This window comes from Cupressus sempervirens, chromosome 7, assembly GCF_028749045.1.
Source record: "Cupressus sempervirens isolate cs-2001-9-10 chromosome 7, ASM2874904v1, whole genome shotgun sequence".
Lineage (NCBI taxonomy): Eukaryota > Viridiplantae > Streptophyta > Pinopsida > Cupressales > Cupressaceae > Cupressus > Cupressus sempervirens.
In genome coordinates, this window is record NC_143124.1 from 280,803,917 (window position 1) to 280,828,556 (window position 24,640).

The window sequence follows — 24,640 nt, forward strand, 5'->3', positions numbered from 1 at the left end:
AAATAATTTTCTTTTTCCAAAATGAGCAAACATTTGCAATAAATTTTTTTACTACAATGACGTATATGGAGCAATGGTTGTTTCAATTTGAACAGGAGGTGATTTTAGGAATTCATGGGTTTGAAATTATTGTTTTCCATTAAAATGTAATTTCTATTCCACAAAACTATTGTCTACTATTAATAAAAATAATTTGAGCAAAGAACAAAATACCTATGCTTCATTTTCCTTCAAACAATTTCTGGATCTCTTCTTTGGCCTTGTAGAGAAAATTTTGCTAACATAGGTGCATTTATCAACATTTGAGACAACTTCATTGTGACTTTTCATCTTAACTGATGTAGCTTTTGTAATTGATAAATTCTACAATTTTTGTTAGAAAAATTCAAAAAAGAATGCTTGTGAAATTCCTCTTGTAACCATAGGGGTCTTAGTAAGAAGAAAATAGACAAGAATTCCCAAAATCATTTTCTAAAAATTGAATAATCTGAATAGATTTTGTTGTAATGAAAGAAGCTTTTGACGTCACTAGGGAGACTATTCATCTGCTACATGTCCACCCAAATCGTACACTTGGTCATGCACTCTAATAATAGAGTTACCATTAACCTCCACAACACAAGACACTTATCTTGGAGGGCTTGAAGACCATGTGCAACTAACAGAGAAATGAGTACACTAATGGTTTCTCTCCCAATATTGTTGCAAACAAGAATTTGAAGCATAACAAAGAAGATCATATGGCTTGCAAAATGCCACGTTTCATTTATATGTCCACTTGCCCTTCCTCCCAACACTTAATGTTTTGCTAATTTTATAAATAGTTTTCCAAATATTTGAGTTAATTTGATGCTTTATAGATTCAAAATGAGAAATTTAAGGCCCTTGAGGCTATCCATTCAAAAACAATATTTATCATATTCAACTATTATCTATTATAAATCCATATGTAGAAATAAATTAGCATATGTTCAAAATTGGGTAAGCTACAAAGTATGTTTTAAAATGATATTTGGGAATTTTTTTAACCTTTAGCATTTCCTATAGTTTTCAAATTAATGCATTTTTAAATAGATAAAATTAAAAAAATTGTGCATATAGTGCACTCCAAATATTTGTCAAAATGTCAAATCTAGCATATATGTAATGGTAAATATACAAATAAAGTAACTAAAAGAATTTTTTTATATCCTTTCTGGAAATTAAAACTGATCTTATGTCATTATTTAAGAGGTGGTTGTGACACTCTGCTAAAATACAGACCCAAAATACTATCATCACTCCCTTTGCCAACTATTTGAAATTTTAGATGCAAATGCAATTTATTTTTCTACATTAGATTTTATTTATTTTTTACAAAACCAATCAAACTATACAATTGAAACATACACTAATAAGCAAAACTTATTTTACATTTTCAACTATATACTTTTATTTTGTATTTTCTCACAAATGAGTTCTCTCATGTGTGAATAGAAGCCAATCCTCCACGATTCTCAAAATCACCATTTAGTGAAAATCAAATGACTCAAAAGTGATATTAATTTTTTCTCAATTAAAATAAATAAATTGAAACAACAATTTCAATAGAAACATTTGACAATACGAATTTTAGACCAATTCTAATATTGATGTTTATTTTTTCATTAAAACAAATGTTTCTAACATTTTTTTGCATTTGCATATTATAAAGTTGTTTAGATATTTTACTAAAAAGATAAGAATTTAATAGTCTTATTTAGTATTTGAGATCATTTTTTATATACATTTGTACATTACAAACATTTTAAAATAGAATTATATGTAATGATTTTATTGGAAGGATAATAATGCAAAATCATTGTTTATTAAATGGAATTATTTTTTCTTAAAATAATTAGCATCACTTTACAATTTTTCATCACAAAAATATCTGTCATTCAAGCAAACATCGAAATGAAATAAATTTGACGTAGTTAGTCTCTAAAAAACTCTCCACACAATTTGTCATTTATTTTTCTTTGATGAATAGTCAATTTCTATTAAAAAATATACTAAGATTACAACAGCAGTGCCAGCTAAGGGTGGTGGATCATCTTTATCAGGAAAACCCCCAATAGCAATTATCAGGAAAACCACCAATCATCTGCTATTGGGATGGGCTGGGAACAGTCCAGCCATCATCAACAGCAATAACCAGAGTTAAATGTGCAACTCTACTCACCTTTTTACTCTAAAAGCAACCACACCAAAAGAAAAGAACATCCCTTGCTCCTCTGATGGCAGGAAATATCATGGAAATTGTTTGGAAGATTCATTGCTCAACGATTGAAATTGTTTTGTCGCTGGATGGCAAATCGCAAGGCCGTACGGCTTTGAGGTTCGAAATTGAAATATATTAGCTATAAATTTTCAACTCCTCAGCCATTGAGTTTCAAGGGAGGAGGATATTTCCGATGCTGCGGATTTGCAATTGGACTTAGGTATAAAATAGGTGTGTACGTAACTGGGAGGATACTTGATTGTCTTCAGGTTTATTTCAGACAGAATAAGTTTATTGTGGGAAATAAGCTATGTTACAGTAGCTGACATCTATTTCAATGTCCATTATAATCCATTGTATCGAATTGTGTTTTTATGGCAGCTCGATTAAACTATCAACCTCTGGAATTGAAAATGAATAATTCCGAAGCGTCGACCTCTTCTTCTATCAATAGCACTTCGACGAGTGCTTCCGATTTTCAGTTTGATTTGGCTATAGGCTATATAGACCAAGTCTTATCTCCTCTGACTAATGAGGTAGCAGAATTGTTTTTCGCTAGAGCCTAGAATTCGTTTGTATTTAATTATATCTGTAAGCCGTTCATAATAATGTTGTATTAGTATAACCCAGGATTCATTTACGCAGGGCTCCTCCTCTGAAATCCAGGACAGCAGAATGAGACTTAGGGATATGATGGCACCTATTGCATCGGATTTTTCAAAACTGTGTGAAGGTATTTCACAAGGTGCAAGGATCTTTGTTGATGAGGTAATTCTCTCATTTGAATTTTTAATCTGATAAGCTAAGAGTTGATGCTGTTCCAACCTTCCCCTGTTTTTTGAAATGAAACCCCAATAATAAATATTTCTCCATTTGATCTAGAAACACGCTAAAAGCAATCTATCGAACGAAGTCCATACGGTTGCGTCAGGTTTATTGAGAGGACTAGGAAATGCACATTGGGCTGCTGTGGGGCTCTTAATAATAGCGGAAGTGTTAGAAAGATTGGACAAAATTTCTACAAATCAGAGAGAATGCATTGACCTTCTGAAAGGCCTGCTTGATCTGGCTAAGTTTATTAAAATGGTCAAAGATATCAATGCTGATTTCCACAAAGATATTTTAAGAAAAATGAGCGAAGCCCTTCATTTGATTTTCAGTGGTGCGATCTTGTGTCATTCCTTTATCAGTTGCAGCAAAATAAGCAAGTATGTATATATCTAACTACCTGCATCTTCCCTTTTCCCTTTCAGTTTGAAAACCTCAAGAGATTTTTGAAATACCAACAGATGAAATAAATTCATTTTTCAAAAAACTTGTATGCCATGTAAGCTGAATTTTGTAGCTATGTTGATGAATGAAAAAGGTTCGTCTTGACCAAGAGAACTTCCGAAGAACTTAGCTTTCTCCGTGGCAGAGTCGACAGAATGAAAATCGATATGCTCCTTCAGATGAACTTTATGCTTATTTCTTCTCTTACCTTCCGTAAATCAATCCACCACCAGCATACTGATGATATAAGGTCGCTGCAGCAACACAATAACGCTGCTATAGGTAATATTTACAGTTTTCTCTCCCGTACAACTTTCATTCGTAGATGTCGATATAAGGTGAAATTCAAATAAGCCCTACGAACCAAGAAAATTTTATATAAGATGCAAAAGAAGGATTCTTATTGACGAATTCCCCAGGTAATAACAATTTAATGCTAGTATATGTTATTTCAATTCATTTTTTCCATCGGTAATAAATTTGGAATTTTCACTTGGCATGTGCCATGAGCAGAGATATCTGAACCGATAAGCCACACTACAGAACCAGAAACTGTGCTCGTAGAGACCCTCTCAACAGAAGCTGCGAATTCACCTAAATTAAAGAGGGAAAATGGCTTTCAACTAAGGAGAACCCTAAGTAACAGCATTGTTAATTTTGGGGCACAATTAAAATGTGGTGCCAGTTGCCTTAAAAAATTGGCTTCGCATAGTTTCCAAGGATGCCGAAAACCTTCGCAGACGCATTCGTTCAAACGAATAGCCTCTGTTACGGGAGTGGAGTTGAATGATGAGCGTGGATCTGTAACAGACGTTGGAGAATACGCTCGAGGACGCCCAATTAAGTTTTCTCTCGATGATCTCCGCAAGGCGACGAACGAGTTTCGGGAGCTTCTGGACCAAGGGGGGTTTGGGTGTACATACAGAGTAAATAATTCTTCTCAAAATTAAGGTCCTCTTATATTTATTGAAATTCAAATTCTTATGATCTTGTAAACTACTTGTTCATTAAAAAATTTCTTCCTTTTGAAGGGAACTTTGACGGATGGTAGGCAAGTCGTAATAAAGAGATCGCGGGATAAAAACAGCACACTAATGGACGAGATGTTTGTCATAGCAAATCTAGATCATCCAAACATTTTAAATCTGCTGGGCTTTTGCAATACAGGATGCGAGATTCTTCTGGTCTATGATTATATGCCCAATGGAAATCTCTCAAATTTACTCTTCAGTAAGTACTCCAGATTCCCTATATGCGTTTGCTTATCTTTCCGAATTGACTGTTTTTTCTGAGATCCAAATGGCAAATGTCAGATCTAGAGTGCAAGAAACTGCTTGACTGGCCAACAAGGAGGAAGATCATCGAGGGAGTAATAAATGCACTGGTTTATCTTCATGGAAGTGAAGAACAGTGTGTAGTGCACAGAGACATTAAACCCACCAATATTTTACTTGATGAGCAGTTTAACGCCAAGGTCTCGGATTTTGGGATCGCAAGAATGATTCCAAGAAGGAATTATAGAGCCCATGAGGAAGGAGTTTTTGTGAAAATTGGTGAAGAGTACGGGGATACAAATTATTCCACAGGGGCCGCTGGAACAGTGTAAGAGCCATTTGTCCCGTGTCAAATCATCATGTATTTGATTATCTTTTAATGGTAGTAGTAATTATCATTGGGCTGGATTTAGCTCATGTACAGGATGAGCCTTTTTCTTTAGAATTTCAATCACGCACGCCTCTGGCGATCACTACTGACAACTCCTCTGGTCCAGCCATTTCCTCTGGTCCAGCCATTTTAGTTCACCTAGACTATGCCTTCCCCAATCTACATCAAGTGCCCACACAACTGACCGCCTTAACATACACCCCTGCAGTTTAGAAGTGCATGCCGAACCCCATAAGACAACTTGCTCCAACACTGACCATATATGATAACTCCCTGAGTCTCCGGATCATGCTGAAACTCCATTGCACCACTCCTTGAATGCCCCAAACTACCAAAGCTCCCCTTGCTCAACTATGCATGCTGAAACTCCATTGCACCACTCCTTGAATGCCCCAAACTACCAAAGCTCCCCTTGCTCAACTATGCATGCTACCTAAGCAATGCACTGCACCACCGCATTAAGACTTACCATGACTCCCTTGCTGAACAAAGCATCCACATCGAGTGACTTAGACCATTGAGACCTCCCTTGCTCTCTTCGCATACCACCTTAGCATACTCGACACTGCCAGAGCACCTTAGAACATCCCTGAGTCCTCAAGTCTAACATCTTTAGTTTCTTGACACAGATCCGCCTTATGACTCGGTTCACCTTGAGCACTTCCCTAGAACACCATATCCCGATTGCCTTACTAGACCACCACGGCCCTTGAGATACCAACTCACCATAATTGGCTGCAACCCAAAGCTGCACTCTATCCAGAGCATGCTATGATACCGTCATGGTGCTGGATCTAGCTCACACCCAGGATAAAGATTGGAGGAGAAGGCTCATCCTGGGCGTGAGCTAAATCCAGCTCCGTGACAGTAAAAATAGGACAATTTTATCGCTCATTTAATTTGACTTAAGATATACATAGAAAAATTACATAATCAAACTACAAAATATTTCTAACTAATAGTCAAATTATTTTGCAACAATCAATGTCCCTCTCTATATAGGGTTTCTTTATCACTTGGTTTTTTTGTGATGCATGGCAGTGGTTAGATCAATCACTCTCTCTCCATAATATAGGATTTCTTTATCACTGAGTTTTTCTGTGCTGCATGGCAGTGGTTACATAGCCCCTGAGTGTGTAAGGAATGGTTATGTCACAGAAAAAGCAGACATATACAGTTTTGGATTATTGCTGTTGAATGTGGTTTCTGGCATCAGATGTATAGAACTCATAAGTATAAAAGATGGGATGCGCAGTCTTATGGATCGGGTAATTTTCTTAGTATATTGTTTACAATATTCGTTCTTAAAGTTTTATTACATCACGTATGTTAACATAAGATTTCTCTTTCTTTTGTTTGAGTTTGCAGGCATGGATATTACACAAAGAGGAACGCCTTATCAAGCTAATAGATCCTCGATTGCAAAACACCAAAGGTTATGATTCAAAACGTATATTAAGAACAATATTAATAGCACTTTGGTGCATTCAAATTTATCCAGCCAAACGACCAACGGCTGCCAGAGCATTGGCAATGCTTACGACGGACGAGAGGATTCCAAGGCCACAACAGCGATGACTCAAATGGATGCCTCTGCTCTCGCTTTACAGAACTTCCTGCTGCACGAAGAGTTCATGAACAATGAAATTATTTAAAGAATTTCAATTTTAATCTACAATAAAACATTTAAATCAGTGGTGTGAAGTCATTTTCATACGAAAATTTATTGAATAGGTTTCAAATTTTATCACTGTAACATATCGTGACGATTTCTTTCAATACGAGATCTCATCTCCGCATAATAACTTATTTTTAAGAAGTTTTGTGGAAATAAAGAAAGTATTTCCCTACCCTGTTTGTAGATATGTAAACGGTTGAAAATGCAATTCCTCCACATTGAATGATAATGAGCTGAAGTCTTTGTGGAGATTTTTATGAATTAAAAATAGGTGTTCTACATATAGGTTTTGTTTATTATTCTTAGGGCTACAATCTTTTTGGTAAAAACAGACCATTGCCAAATCCAGAATTTAAACCATAGTTTTTTTTTCCAGAAAGACAAAATTATATAAACCTCTCTCTATATATAGAAATTTTATTTGACGTGTGACAATTTATGTCTATTATTTTCTTCATAAATAACCTTTTATGGCACTGTCGTGGCAGGAGACCAAATTGAACAAGGATCACTCACAAACATTCATAGGTAAATTCATACAACTACACTATGCAAATCCATTTTTATTATAGACAAATTCATACAACTACAGTGTGCAAAACCATTTTTAATGCTAGACTTTATTTAGAAAACAATCTAATATAAATTGATGCAACTAATGCAGTGCGCTGATAAGACAAGTCTGTCACAATTAGTACTCCATATATACATATTGTGGCTCCGGTGGGATTTTTGATATAGCTTAGTCATTTATTGTGGTTCTATAAGTCTATTAGTTATATCGGACATTGATAGGTCAATCTTTTAGTGCAACGACAACCCTGACTATTATAACACTAAAACTATACTTGTAACCAACAAGCCAAACTCTAAAACCCAACTCTATCATTCTTCTAAATCCGAAAAGACACCTTTGCACTGAAACCCCCAAAAAAAAAAGATTAGACAATCAACACCTAAAAAAATTATTAAAATTCCTCTCTCCACTCCCATATGGTAATAGATAACACCACTACTTCAATGGTTACCAATTTTAGAGGCATCTCACAAGATGGTCATTCAATTCCTACACAACAAAAGCAGGGGAATTTGAATATTTAAATTTACTTCTTACCCATGTGATGCCCTGCATCACAAACTCTCAAGACAAATAACATATAGTTTATGATTTCTGCAAGCGAATCAAACAAATAGAACACACTCCATAAGGATACTTATGTAATCATATAGTACTATATCTTATACTTGACTAAGTCAAATGACCAATTAAAACAAAATATTAAATCTAACTTAGTCAAAATATAATATTTCATTATTAATTTTAATTTTTAATAATTTTAAAATATTATTTCTGTGAGTTTTCATTGGTGAAGACAAGCAAACAGTAATTTAATGTTGATAAAAATATAAAATTAAAATTTGTACTTTGAGGGTTTCTAGAGGCTACCATTTTGAATTAAGCCTTCCAAAAAAATCTTCACTTTCTCCCAATTAAATTGTCACATGTTAAAAATATATTTCTCTATTTTTTAGACACACACTTAAGATATTTGTTGCATCACAAAGTGCTTCCATGTCCTAATATTAGCAAAAAATTGTAATTTCATATGATTCAAATAGCATGGGTTACATGATTTCTATAGTTCTCTCTATTGTATAGCTAAATTTCTTCTCCATTGGTATATGTGTTCATTTTTGTGAAGTCAACATTAAAATTCAATCATAAAACAATGGAACTAAACCCTAAGCTTTCATATTTAGAAATTAAATTACTAGTTAAAAGAACTTGGTGTTTTTGAGATGGAAGGTAGTTTCGTAACATTGTCTAAGCTCTTGTGCAAACTTTTGGCACTCTCCTAGCATTCACCTAGAACACAAAGATTTGTCCTCCATTTGGGTGGGAAAATTTTGGGCAAGCTAGTTTTGTGCCTTGGGTGAATATTGGGTGTAGAGAGAAAGGGATAAGTCAACTTTTCTCTACGCAATGCCATAAACTTGACTGTTGGAACCCCCTATTATATTTTTTTTCTTAATAATTCTAAAACTGTGTCAATATTTCTATGGAGAGTAGTAGCATTTATGTAGTTGATAGAGTTACAACCATAAATAGGAATTTTTTTTCTATTAAATGATGTCGATGGTCCTACCAAAACCAGGAAGAAAGCCCCATACATAGGGACCATTGAATTCGATCTGATAAAAAGGAAATGAGCAAAGCATAAGTAGTCAATGAGAACAAGGAAATTAAAAAACAATAATCACTAACAACCACAACAAAACCATCACTAACACATGAACACAGAATATGGAAAAAAAAAGCACAACGTCTTCAAGAAACAGAGTAAAGTCAACGAGTGTGACAATTTGTCTTGTCTAGGTTACATGGCTCTTCATTTCCAAAATGAGCAAACATTTGGAATAAATTTTTGACTATAATGAGGCTTATGGAGCAATGCTTGTTTCAATTTGAATAGGAGTTGAGTTTAGGAATTGATGGGTTTGAAATTATTATTTTCCATTAATAAGTAGTTTATATTCCACAAAACCATTGTCTACTATTTATAAAAAATATTTGAACAAAGAAGAAAATACGTATGCTTCATTTTCCTTCAAACAATTTCTCAATCTCTTCTTTGACTTTGTAGAGAAAATTGTGCTAACATAGGTGCATTTATCAACATTTGAGACAACTTTGTTTCACTTTTTCATCTTAACTGATGTAGCTTTTGTAATTGATAAGTTCTACAAATTTTGTTGCAAAAATTTAGAAAGGAATGGTTGTGAAATTCCTCTCGTAGTTGTAAGGGTTTTAGTAAGAAGAAAATAGAGAAGAATTCCCAAAATCGTTTGCTAAAAATGAAATAATCAGAATAGATTTTGTTGTAAATGCTTTACCCTGATGAAAGAAGCTTTTGATGTCCCTAGGGAGACTATTATTCTACTACATGTCTACCCAAATCACACACTTGGTCATGAACTCTAATAATAGAGTTACCATTAACCTCCACAATACAAGACACTTATCTTGGAGGGCTTGAAGACTAAGATCAGCTAACAAAGAAATGAGTATGCTAATAGATCTTCTCTCCCAATATTACTGCAAACAAGAATTTGAAGCATAGCAAAGTAGATCAAATGGCTTGTAAAATGCCATGTTTCATTTATATGTCCACTTGCTCTTCTTCTGAACACTTCATGTTTTACTAATTTTATAAATATTTTTTCCAAATATTTGAGTTAATGATGCTTTATAGATTTAAAATGAGAAATTTAAGACCCTTGAGCCTATCCATTCAAAAACAATATTTACCATATTCAACTATCATCTATGATAAATCCATATGTAGAAATAAATTAGCAAGTTCAAAATTGGGTAAACTACAAAGTATGTTTTCAAATGATATTTGAGAATTTTTTAACATTTGATATTTTCTATAGTTTTCAAATTAATGCATTTTTAAACAAAAAATAAAATAAAATTGTGCATATAGTGCACTCCAAATATTTTTCAAAATGTCAAAACTCACATATATTTAATGGTAAATATACAAATAAAGTAACTAGAAGAAATTTCCTATATCCTTATTCTAGAAATTAAAACTAGTCTTATGTCATTATCTGAGAGGTGGTTGTGATGCTCTACTAAAATACAGTCCCAAAATATTGTCATCACTCACTTTGCCAACTATTTGAAATTTTAGATGCAAATGCAATTTATTTTTCTATGTTAATTTTTATTTTTTACAAAACCAATCAAACTATACAATTGAAACATATTTTGAAACATTTGATTTATTTTTAAAAATTAAAAAGTATTAATTTTTTAGATACTAATAAGAAAAACTTATTTTACTTTTTCAACTATATACTTTTATTTTGTATTTTCATCACATATGAGTTCTCTCATGTGTGAATGGAAGCCAATCCTCCATGATTCTCAAAATTACCATTTAGTGAAAATCAAATGACTCAAAAGTGATATTAATTTTTTCTCAATTAAAATAAATAAATTAAAACAACCATTTCAATGTTAAATAGAAGCATTTGATAAAATGAGTTTTAGACCAATTCTGAACTTTACAAGAATTAATCACACACACACACACACACACTTGTATACGTTTGTACATTACAAGCATTTTTAAATAGAATTATATGTAATGATTTTATTGGAAGGATAATAATGCAAAATTATTGTTTATTAAATGAAATTAATTTTCTCATAAAATAATTAGTATCACTTTACAATTTCTCATCACAAAAATATCTATCCTTCAAACAAACATGGAAATTCATTAGTAAATTTGATGTAGTTGGTCTCTAAAAAGCTCTCCCCAATTTGTGATTCCATTTCAAGTCCTCAATTAAATGTACAACTTGACTCACCTTTATTAGTCCATGCCTTATAGATAAGGCAAGGAACTAATGTTTTAGGTGGCACTCTACAATTTTATTTTTTCAAAATCAAATATCTAACAACCTAAGGTTCAAAATGATTTATTTTTAAAATATATTGGTGTTCAATAATTTCTCAATTTTTATTGGTTGTTACCATTTTTTGTTGGGGTTAAAAATAATTTTTAGATGCAGAAAATGAGAAAAATAGACTTGGAAGTTTCTAGTGTTTTCATGCTAGATTTGATTTAATACCATTACTAGTTAGGCAAGCCAATGTTATAGATTTGAGCTCTAGAGAGAGTCATGGTAGTCAATCCCTAAAGGTTGAGCTATCTTCCATGAATTTAACTCTAATGCAAAGAATTTATCATCTGCATCATGGATTTTGTGCTCTGAACAATAGGAGATGATGGTCTTGAAAGAATGACATGCCTTGAGCCAGAAGAGGGAAATCATAGGTGCAATAGATTATAGAGGCCATGGAACTCACATGAAAAAAGGCATATCTCCCTCATCCATAATGGATCTCTCGACTATGACATTCTCATTGAGCAAGATGTTAGATATGCTTCGGTCTTCCAACTAGATTTCCCCAATGACTCCATTGCCATTGGATCATTCCACACTGTTTAGAAAGGAGTCTCTTGCTCCACTTAGCAAAAAGCAATGCCCAGATTCTTACTCCATTATTAATAATACTCCTTGGATTATTATAGTGGTTGCTACATTTGACAAGGGTTTTTCAAAATTGGGGAACGAAAAAATGTTTAAAGTGAGATTGCCAAAATTTAGCCTCCCTTGTTTTTGGGAATTCATAATTTTTTGTTTAACTAGAACTGGAAAATTTTGAAAAACATTTGTACAGCAAAACACCCATAATATCATGGCCACCATGACCACCGCCTGTCATTTCTCCACATACACTGCCAATATAACTGCATAAAGAAATTTAAAAATTCTAATGGATAATAACATGTATCATTTATGGAGTATAGAGAATATTGAAGACAATGGTGATTCTACATCAAATCCCAATTTTTTCAATTAATTTCCCAATTCTAGCTCCTCAGCTAATGGCATTTTTTGTGACAAATTTGTCATTCATTTTCTAAGTGACATAAGTCTCTCTTTGCTCTGGAAGAATCATCTCGTGCTGGTGAATTCTATCAAAATTTTATGTGGCAATTTGGAATCTAGACATGTCACAACTACTGGTGGTCATTTTTCAGAAGTGACAATGAATTGCAAGGTAATTGATTGTTCTGCACTTCGCAATTTTTCTAGATTTAAAAAGAGCCTCCTTTCTAGGTCAAGAATGGGAGGTGGATGAGTAAATGGGACAAACATGGAGATGCTTAGGTTGGATTTAATGGATAGCTTAGCTAGCCTTAAACATCACACACTAAGGAAGAAATTAAGCCTAGAAAAGTAAGTCAAACTTTGACTATTTAACACTTTTACACTAGGAATCAAGCCTTAGTGAGTGATGTTTAAGCCGTTCGGGATAACTCTACCCCAAAGTTGGGAATTAATATTTTTAGTAGTACCAAATCCAATCATTTTTTTCCTAACTTCATGTCATTTTCTAAAGTTAAAAAAAGTTGTATTTATAAATTAATTATTACATACAAATTCTTAATTTTTGATTGGTTGAATTAGAATTTTTTGGGGTTCAAGTGAAAATTAAAAATAAATGAAAATTATGGAGAGACAAATTGTCGCATTCATTTCATGAGATAAGGATGCATTTAATTTGTGTTAGAGATGTTTTTCGGAATAGATCTTTTGATAAGATAGCGAGGATTTGTAGAAAGTTTTATATAAAAATCAATGCTTATCTCTACTGCTCTTCCAACTTTTATGTGGCAAGTGGTGGTTTTTATGTTACATGTTCTATTTTTTTAAGATAACATATTCTATTTTTTTTAAAGTTAGTTGTTATATGGAGGCAATTGAAATGTTTTCTCATAAATTGCTTAGAACTTAAGGGTTTTTACTAGATTAGAAAGATTGAAAGAGTTCTCATTTCAAATATATTGATTAGATTAATTTGTATTTGAGAAATCTAATTATTGTTTGAAAGGAATCAAAATGTTGAATTCTATTATAATTAAAATGATGATATAAACAAAAATTATATTAAAATAAATAAATAAGATATATTATTTATATTTAAGTAAGTCAAAATAAAAAGTAATATTTTTATTATGTTGTATATTTTAGTTATTTTCTTATATTTTAAACAAACTATAACATATAATTAGATTATTTTTTTTTAGTTCAAAAAATTTATCAATCTTTATTATGTTTATAGATTTCTTAAGAAATTATTTTATTAGTTTAAAAGTATTAAAAAAATTTGTTGAATCTATTGTTTTAAGAAGTGATACATTTTAGTTCTTTAAATTCTTTTCTTTGAATTTTAAAAGACTAAATATTTAATATATTTTTTATATTATAATTTAAATGAACATAAATTTAAATTTATTTTAAAATGTAATCCTAATATTCATTCTCCTCCATCAAGTTTTCTTCTCGACGAACACAAAAGAAAATTATCAAAGCAAAAAGATTAGTGACTCCCTTTTGACCATATATATATATATATATATATATAATTTCTTTTTTCTAAAATTATAATCTTATATAAAATTTATTCATATTATTATAAATCACATTCATCATCTTATATTTATGATAATAAATGCAATTGGATCTACGTTCACAATGTGAAGCTCTAGGACTTCTGGGTAAGCCACCCATACCAGTACTACTTCACTTTAGTAGCTGACGATCTAGATTGGTACAAGAAATTGTAATTAACAATATATTCATCAATACACTAATTTTCATTGCATTATATACAAAGTTTTAATTAAAAACTCTAAAAACTAATTATTAGATCTACAATAATGTTTAATTACAAAGAAGCCAAGTATAAGGATCAAGATTCCATATTTTATTGAATTGTGCAATATAAAAACATAAAATAGTTTAAAAAGTCATATATAGTTTAAGTTGAACAACTAAAATTAATAATTTTAAGGGTGCACATGTAAAATATTTTAATAATATCGTAGAATCTTTATTTTAATTTTTTTTACACTCTCAACCTTGCTATTCTAAAAGTAGGGTCTCCAGCTCCTCAAGAGCTCTTGTTCTACAAGCAACCACACCAAAAACAAGAACTAAAAACAAGAACTTTACCACTTGCACTCTAGCTACCATGTCGGCAGGAAATAGCATGGAAATTTTGTGGAAGATTCATTGCTCAACGATTAATCAACGAAGAGTTAGCAGGTACGTCGAAACCATCATTTCCGTATTCATTGATGGCCCACGCGACAACCAACATTTTCGTAATCATGTCAGCCTGTGCTATGCGAGGCCGAGGAGCAAAAGGCCCTGCCATCTTTTGAAAACTGAAAGCTTCATGCAGAAACCCAACCGTCCACTGTTCCGAATTTTGATTTAGTCCCTGCAAAATAAGTGAAATTGTTTTGTGCCTCTCGATTTTAGTCTCTGTTATGGCAAATTGTAAGGCCGTAGGACTTTGAGGCTCGAAATTGTAAAAATAATAGCTTTTTTGAGAAAATTTTACTGTGTTTTGAAAAAAAATCATGTTTAACTTTTTGCTATCTTTGCTAGATTTCTCCAAGGCCAAAATTGAAATATATTATCTATAAATTTTCAACTCAGTCCTCAGCCATTGAGTTTCAAGAGAAGACGAAAATATATTATCTATAAATTTTCAACTCAGTCCTCAGCCATTGAGTTTCAAGAGAAGACGAGTTTCTAGGGAGGACGAGTTTTGCGATGCTGCAGCTTTGCAATTGGACTTGGGTATAAAATAGGTTTATTTCAGACAGAATAAATTTATTGTAGGAAATAAACCAAGTTACAGTTGACATCATGTCCATTATAATCCATTGTATGGGATTGTCTTTTTATTGCAGCTCGATTAAACCATCAATCTCTGTTATTGAAAATGAATAGTTCCGAAGCGTCGATCTCTTCTTCTAACAATAGCACTTCGACGAGCCCTTCCGAATTTCAGTTTGATTTGGCTATAGGCTATATAGACCAAGTCTTATCTCCTCTGACTAATGAGGTAGAATAATTGTTTTTTGCTAGATCTTAGAATTCGTTTGTATTTAATAATAATGTTGTATTAGTATAACCCAGGATTCATTTACGCAGGGCTCCTCCTCTGAAATCCAGGACAGCAGAATGAGACTTAGGGATATGATGGCGCCTATTGCATCGGATTTTTCAAAACTGTGTGAAGGTATTTCACAAGGTGCAAGGATCTTTGTTGATGAGGTAATTCTCTCATTTGAATTTTTAATCTGATAAGCTAAGAGTTGATGCTGTTCCAAATTTCCCCTGTTTTTTGAAATGAAACCCCAATAATAAATACTTCTCCATTTGATCTAGAAACACGCTAAAAGCAATCTATCGAACGAAGTCCATACGGTTGCGTCGGGTTTATTGAGAGGACTAGGAAATGCACATTGGGCTGCTGTGGGGCTCTTAGTAATAGCGGAAGTGTTAGAAAGATTGGACAAAATTTCTGCAAATCAGAGAGAATGTATTGACCTTCTGAAAGGCCTGCTTGACCTGGCTAAGTTTATTAAAATGGTCAAAGATATCAATGCTGATTTCCACCAAGATATTTTAAGGAAAATGAGCGAAGCCCTTCATTTGATTTTCAGTGGTTCGATCTTGTGTCATTCCTTTATCAGTTGCAGCAAAATAAGCAAGTATGTACCGACACTACCTGACATCTTCTTAAAAACCTCAAGAGATTTTTGAAATGCCAATGGTTTAATATGAACAGATGAAATAAATACATTTTTTTGGAAAACTTGTATGCCATGTAAGCTGAATTTTGTTGCTATGTTGATGAATGAAAAAGGTTCGTCTTAACCAAGAGAACTTCCGAAGAACTTAGCTTTCTCCGGGGCAGAGTCGACAGAATGAAAATCGATATGCTTCTTCAGATGAACTTTATGCTTATTTCTTCTCTTACCTTCCGTAAATCAATCCACCAGCAGCACACTGATGATAGAAGGTCGCTGCAGCAACACAACAATGCTGCTATAGGTAATAATTTACAGTTTTTTCTCCCCTACAATTTTCATTCGTAGATATCGATATAAGGTGAAATTCAAATAAACCCTACGAACCAATAAATTTTTATATAAGATGCAAAAGGAGGATTCTTATTGATGAATGCCCCAAGTAACAACAATTTAATGCTAATATATGTTATTTCAATTCATTTTTCCATCGGTAATAAATTTGGGATTTTAACTTGGCATGTGCCATGAGCAGAGATATCTGAACGGATAAACCACACTACAGAACCAGAAACTGTGCTCGTAGAGACCCTCTCGACAGAAGCTACGAATTCACCTAAATTTAAGAGGGAAATTGGCTTTCAAATATGGAGGACCGTAAGTAACAGCATTGTAAATTTTGGGGCACAATTAAAATGTGGTGCCAGTGGCCTTAAAAAATTGGTTTCGTATAGTTTCCAAGAATGCCGAAAACCTTCGCATACGCATTCGTTCAAACGAATGGCCTCTGTTACGGGAATGGAGTTGAATTATGAGCGTGGATCTGTAATAGCCGATGCAGAAGACGCTCGAGGACGCCCAATTAAGTTTTCTCTCGATGATCTCCGCAAGGCAACAAACGAGTTTCGGGAGATTCTGGACCAAGGGGGGTTTGGGTATACATACAGAGTAAATGTTTCTTCTCATAATTAAGGTGCTTTTATATTTATTGAAATTCAAATTCTTATGATCTTGTAAACTACTTGTTCATTAAAAAAATTCTTCCTTTTGAAGGGAACTTTGACGGATGGAAGCCAAGTCGTAATAAAGAGATCGCGGGATAAAAACAGCACACTAATGGACGAGATGTTTGTCATAGCAAATCTAAATCATCCAAACATTTTAAATCTGCTGGGGTTTTGCAATACAGGATGCGAGATTCTTCTCGTCTATGATTATATGCCCAATGGAAATCTCTCAAATTTACTCTTCAGTAAGTAATCCAAATTCCCTATATGCGTTTGCTTATCTTTCCGTATTGACTGTTTTTTCTGAGATCCAATTGGCAAATGTCAGATCTAGAGTGCAAGAAATTGCTTGACTGGCCAACAAGGAGGAAGATCATCGAGGGAGTAATAAATGCACTGGTTTATCTTCATGAAAGTGAAGAACAGTGTATAGTGCACAGAGACATTAAACCCACCAATATTTTACTTGATAAGCAGTTTAACGCCGAAGTCTCGGATTTTGGGATCGCAAGAATGATTCCAAGAAGGAAATATAGAGCCCATGAGGAAGGAGTTTTTGTGAAAATTGGAGAAGAGTACGGGGATACAAATTATTCAACAGGGGCCGCTGGAACAGTGTAAGAGTCATTTGCCCCATGTCAAATCATCAAGTATTTATTTTATTATTTTTTAATGGTACTGCTCGTAATTGTCACCAGACCGGATTTAGCTTATGTGTAGGATGAGCCTTCTTCAACCACCCAATATTAGCAACTCCCCTGCTCGTAATTGTCACCAGACTGGATTTAGCTATGTGTAGGATGAGCCTCCTTTAGAATTCCAATCACGCACTATTAGCAACTCCCCTTCTGGTCCAGCCATTTTAGTTCACCCAGACTAAGCCTTACCCCCAATCTATATCAAATGTCCACACACCCGACCGCCTTAACATACGCCCCTGTAGAATAGAAGTGCATGCCGAGCCCCATAAGACAACTTGCTCCAACATTGGCCATATGTTTGCTCCAACATTGGCCATATGTGATATCAACTCCCTGAGTCTCGTGATCACCCGTAAACTCCATTGTGCCACTCCATGAATGCCCCAAACTACCAAAGCTCCCCTCGCTCAACTATGCATGCTACCTAACCAATGCACTGCACCACTGCATCGAGACTTAACACGACTCCCTTGCTGAACAAAGCATGCACCTTGAGTGACTTAGACCATTGAGACCTCCCTTGCTCCCTTCGCATACCACCTTAGCATTCTCGGCACTACCAAAGCACCTTGGAACATTCCTGAGTCCTCAAGTCCAATCTCTTTAGTCTCTTTATACAAATCCACCTCATGGCTTGATTCACCTTGAGCACTTCCCTAGAACACCATATCTCGATTGCCATACTAGACCACCACGACCCTTGATATATCAACTCACTATGAGTTGCTGCAACCAAAAGCTGCATTCTATCCAGATCATGCTATGATACCGTCATGGGGCTGGATTTAGCTCACACCCAGGATGAAGATTGTGGGAGAAGGCTTATTGTAAGTGTGAGCTAAATCCAGCTCCGTGACAGTAAAAATCAAACAATATTTATCCATGGAAAAATTACGATCAAACTACAAAACATTTCCTACTAAAATTCAAATTATTTTGCAACAATCAATGTCTCTCTCTCTCTCTATATATATAGGATTTCTTTATCACTGAGTTGTTCTGTGCTGCATGGCAGTGGTTACATAGCCCCTGAGTGTGTAAGGAATGGTTATGTCACGGAAAAAACAGACATATACAGTTTTGGATTATTGCTGTTGAATGTGGTTTCTAGCATCAGATGTATAGAACTCATAAGTATAAAAGATGGGATGCGCAGCCTTATGGATCGGGTAATTTTCTTAGTATATTGTTTACAATATTTGTTCTTAAAGTTTTATTACATCACGTATGTTAACATAAGATTTGTATTTCTTCTGTTTGAGTTTGCAGGCATGGATATTACACAAAGAGGATCGCCTTAACAAGCTAATAGATCCTCGATTGCTAAACACCAAAGGTTTTGATTTAAAAAGTATATTAAGAACAATATTAATAGCTCTTTGGTGCATTCAAATTTATCCAGCTAAACGACCAACAGCTGCCAGAACATTGGTAATGCTTACGACGGACGAGAGGATTCCAAGGCCACTGAAATGGATGCCTTTGCTGCGATGACTGAAATGGATGCCTCTGCTCTCGCTTTACAGAACTTCCTACTGCACGTAGAGTTCATGAACAATGAAATTATTTAAACAATTTCAATTTTAATCTACAATAAAGAAAGTATTTAGACTTTCAAGCGTCCCTACCCTGTTTGTAGATATGCAAATTGTTGAAACTGCAATTCCTCCACATTGAATGATAATGAGCTACAGCGTTTATGGAGATTTTTATGAGTTAAAAATAGGTTTTCTATGTAATGTCCCTTTTCTAGCATTCATAGCATGATGTTGTCGTTAGTCTATTTCCCCACAGTCCTGTAGACTAACTAGGACATTAAAGGGGCTTAAAGGCCATTTGGCCTAGACAGTTTCAGTTGCAGGTCTTTCTGAGGGATTCTGAGGCAACTTTGGGCATACTTACTATTTATAGTAAGTCATCTTGGACATGGCCGGACATTCAGTCACAGTGGTATGTCGATGGTAATTGTTTAAAATCGACAAGAAGACTTATTTATCATTGATAAGATTTGTTATGCATTGATAAAACCATTTTATAAAGTTAAATTTAAATATTTAACTTTATTAATGCATAGACTATAGTTTGTGGAAATTATTTAAATTAAAAGAGTTTCCTTTATTTTTATAACACATTGGAGACATAAGGTACATAAAGGGAGTTATGTTTTATCCCACATTGAGAAAACGAAGGATTGAGCTCTTGTGAGAACACTATAAAAGAAATGGAAGAGCTTTTTTTTTGTATGCTTGGATGAAGATTAATGTTATGTTGCTGGATATTTGATTATCGGGCTTGGAGGACGGAATCCCTCTTTGCTAGCATTCTCTTCACTGTTGGAAGACACAGTCAGGAGGATCAAGGGTGTTTTCACTTCAGGAAACACACTGGGTTTCATTTGGGGCGTTTGCATAAAGAAATTTACAAGGGTTTGAGGTGCAGATCTGAAGTTAGTTATTGCTATAGTGCCGCATGAACAGTATTTTGCTACAGTCAGCATGACCAGTATTTTGCTACAGTACGGCGTGAACAGTGTTGGTATCAAGTTTACTTGTTTTTCCGGTTGATTAGAAGTTTGGAGGGCTGACCGACTACATCTGCAAAATACTACGGCAACTAATTCTAGGTTTCTTCTGTCAAATTTTGATATTTTGCATAATAATTGTTGAATACAAGTCTGAATAGTTGTTGCAACCTTTAAGGCAGAAGTAAGTGCACATCTACATTTAAAAATCACCCTTTATTAGCAGATTGGAAGAGTTTCCAAATTTTTCATATACTATTGAATGTGTGCCAAGTGTTTGTGAAAATGTTATGATGTGTATTATGCATTTTAATGTCACTTCATAGTTGTTCGTAAATCTACTCATTGGAAAGCAATTTATTGAGGAAATCAGCTTTATGAGTTTGCATACAAAGTGTTTGACAATATTCCTTAAGTTAAATTTCTGCAAGTCAAAGTTCAAATCAGGGGAGGATATTATAGTGGTATCAGAGCTATAAGTCTTGCCATCCTATGGAGGTCTTATAGGAAATTTGGAACTGGCGAATAGAGGGGAAAGTGTTTGATGAAATGTCAAAACACTAAAATCAGAGCATTTATATTTGAGCATGCGACAAGGGCCTTATAATTTCCGCAATACCAGAGTAAGACAAAGTAGGAGTTCAAACCTGCAAAGCAAACAGTCTAGTTCATCCGTACAGGGGGGTATAGAATCCAGTCATACAGACACAGCGGAGGTATTCTTTGATCAAGACAGCAATATGGGTGACCAAGATGACAGGAATACAAGATTAGGTGAAGGTGGGAATGCCGGTCCAGAGCCTAGAGAGGAAAGATTCTTACAGTTATTAGAGACCTTGGTACAGGGTCAGCGAGTAGCAGAACAAAGGGCACAAGAACAGAATCAGAGATTGGATCTTATGATGCAGATGATGGCTCGTCAAATGGGGTTGAATGCTAACATGGGTGGAGGAAATAATCAGAATGGTAACAATCAGAATGGAAATGATCAAGATGGGACACATAATGGAGATGAACAAGTTGAGAATAATTTCGGTCATGCACCCCAGCGAGCTAGGACAGTGAGTTCAAGGCCCATGATTCCTACATTTTCTCCTAGAGCTCCAGAGCAGCTCGTACCAGAGCCCCAGATTACTAATATACAGGACTAGTTGAGGAGAGATTGGGAAGCCAGAGGGCCAGATTTTACTGCTGCAATTACCTTTAGGGAGTATATGCATGTGCGGATGAAACATATGCCACGTGGACATGACAGGAACCAGAGCTATGAGCTACGAAAGAAAGTAGGGAGACTTGAGTTACCATATTATGATGGCTCAGGAAAGTCTACAGCAAGAGCTTGGGTTCAAAAGCTTGACACATACTTTCAATTGAACCCTATGCCCGAGGAAAAAGCTATTAAGTATGCAGCAATTCATCTAGATAGGTTAGCACACGAGTGGTGGCATCATGGTATGGTCACTATGGGACATGCACACATTACCTCATATGTGGAGTTTACAGAGAGGCTGATTGAATGTTTTGATAGGAAGGATCCAGAACTCCATTTCAAGGAGTTAGCTCAGCTTAAATAGTGGGGATCATTGGAAACATACATTTCAGAGTTTCAGAAACTTGCAGTGTTAGTAACAGATGTATCTGAACGGAGGATACTAGTTCTATTTATGGATGGGTTAGCTGATCCGTTGAGAGGGTGGATTAAAGCTCTCAACCCTCCCACTTTGCAGGAAGCCATTAAGAAAGCTCGTGACATGGATTCCTCTTCATCTTCAAAAAATAAATTCTAGGCAAAGAGTTTCCCTTCAAGGAAAGATAAGGACAAGAAACCTTTTCATAAAGAGGTTCAGCCAACTAAGGAGGAAAGTAAGAGGTTGGACAATGAGACACTTAATGATCTCAAGAAGAAGAAGCTTTGTTTTCATTGCAGGGAGCCTTGGGATTTGTCACATAAGTGTCCATTGAAAGCAAAAGCTAAGCAGATGAAGTACTTTTCAGCCGAAGAGTCAGGAGATGGAGATTCAGAGCAGTCATCCAAATCAGATGGAGATGATGATAGTTCTTCACAGGAGGAAGCACGCGGTGATAGCACGATAGCTCAGTTGTCAAGTATACAGGAGGCCATCACTTTCAGAGTTAGGGGAAACTTGGATGGACAGAGAGTTGTGGCACTCATTGATACAGGGGCGACACATAACTTCATTGATGAGAAGTTTGTGACACGCAAAGGGCTACATACAGAGGAGCATAGGGGATTTAAGGTGATGGTTGCCGATGGCTTCAAAATTGAATGTACCAAGAAAATCTCCAACTTGCAGCTTTGTTTGGGAGATTATGACATGACAGGAGATTTCTTTGTGGTCAACATTGGTGATCAGAATATGGTGCTTGGGATATACTGGATGAAGTCTCTGGTAGAGTTTACATTTAACCTTAAGAAAATGAAAATGAGGTTTGAGGCAAATGGTAAGAAAATAGTGCTCAGAGGTTTGTCAGATGGGAGACTTCGAGTGGTGTCACTCAAGCAGATGCAGAGTTTCTTTAGACATGATCAGGTGCAGTGGGTAGCAGAGTTTAGAGTAATGCTTGAGATGACAGAGCAACATAAACTAGAGTATCCACCTGATGTACAAAAAATAATAACCAAACATACTAAGGCGATTGGTGAGATACCTCCAGGGAGACCCCCAGATAGGGGAATCGAGCATGTTATTGAATTAGAGGAAGGGGCTAAGCCAGTTATCATCACACCTTACTGCCATCCGAAGAGATACAAGGATGAAATAGAAAAGGCAATTAAGGAGTTGATTGACATGGGGCACATATGGCCAAGCAAAAGTCCTTTCGCTTCGTCAGTAGTATTGGTGAAGAAGAAGGATGGTACAATGAGGATGTGCATTGATTATAGGGAGCTAAACAAGAAGACAATCAAGAATCGATACCCTATCTCGCGCATCGATGAGCTTATCGATGAATTGCATGGTGCATGCTACTTCTCCAAGATTGATTTGAGATCCAGCTACCATCAGATATGGGTTAGAGAGGTGGATGTGGAGAAAATAGCTTTTAGATGCCACTATGGACATTTTGAGTTCTTAGTCATGCCCTTTGGGTTGACAAATGCCCCTGCCACTTTCCAGTCCTGTATGAATAGAGTGTTCAGAAATCAGTTGAGGAAGTTTGTGTTGATATTTTTTGATGATATACTGATATACAACCATTCTTGGGAGGGACATTTGAAGCATATTGATACAGTGCTCAATATTCTAGAGAGGGAGTCATTATATGCCAAGATGAGTAAATGTGAGTTTGGGATGACAGAGTTGCTCTATCTAGGGCATATTATTAGTGCAGGAAGTGTTCGGGTTGACCCAGACAAGATCAGGGCCATTCTGGATTGGCCACCACCGAGGAACACTTCACAACTCAAATGATTTCTCGGGCTTTGTGGGTTCTACCGCAGATTTGTGAAGGGATTTTCACAGATAGCAGCACCACTTACAGATTTGACACGAAAAGATAGTTTCAAGTGGTCAGAGAGGGCTCAGGATTGTTTCGACAGGTTTAAGGAGCTTATGAGTACATGTCCTGTTTTAGCCATTCCAGATTTCATCAGGCCTTTTGAGCTGCAGTTTGATGCCTCAGGAGAGGGCATAGGAGTTTTTCTCATGCAAGACACACATCCCATCGCATATGAGAGTAGAAAATTACGAGGTGTGGAGAGAACCTACAACATCCACGACAAAGAGATGCTAGCAATCATGCACACGCTAGCTAAGTTCAGGCAGTACTTAGTGGGAAGCCGATTCACAGTAAAAACAGATCATAATAGCTTGAAACATTTCCTTGGATAGAAAAACCTTAATGACAGGCAACAGAAATGGGTGAGTAAATTATAGGCCTATGATTTTGACATAGCCTATGTCAAAGGGAAGAAAAATATTGTTGCAGATGCTTTATCTAGAAGGCCTCATTTGCTTGCTGTTGGGATAGTCATGGATGATTGGAGAGAGATGATCTTGGAAGAATATGCTAAGGATAGTTGGGCATCTAGCATTATTGAGGGAGCTATTCAAGATAGTCGATACACTGTCGTAAATGATCTGATCATCTACAAGGAAAGGATTTATTTAGTACCCGGGTCTGCTATGAAGCAGAAGATTTTGAGGGTATTTCATGATTCACCAATGGCAGGACATCCCGGATTCTTTAAGACATATTGGTAGGTGAGAGAGTGCTTCACTTGGAAAGGACTCAAATCAGAGGTGCTTCAGTTTGTTAGGGAATGCCCTGTGTGTCAGCAGAACAAACAGGAACATTCTTTTTCGGGTGGTTTACTACAGCCCCTACCCATACC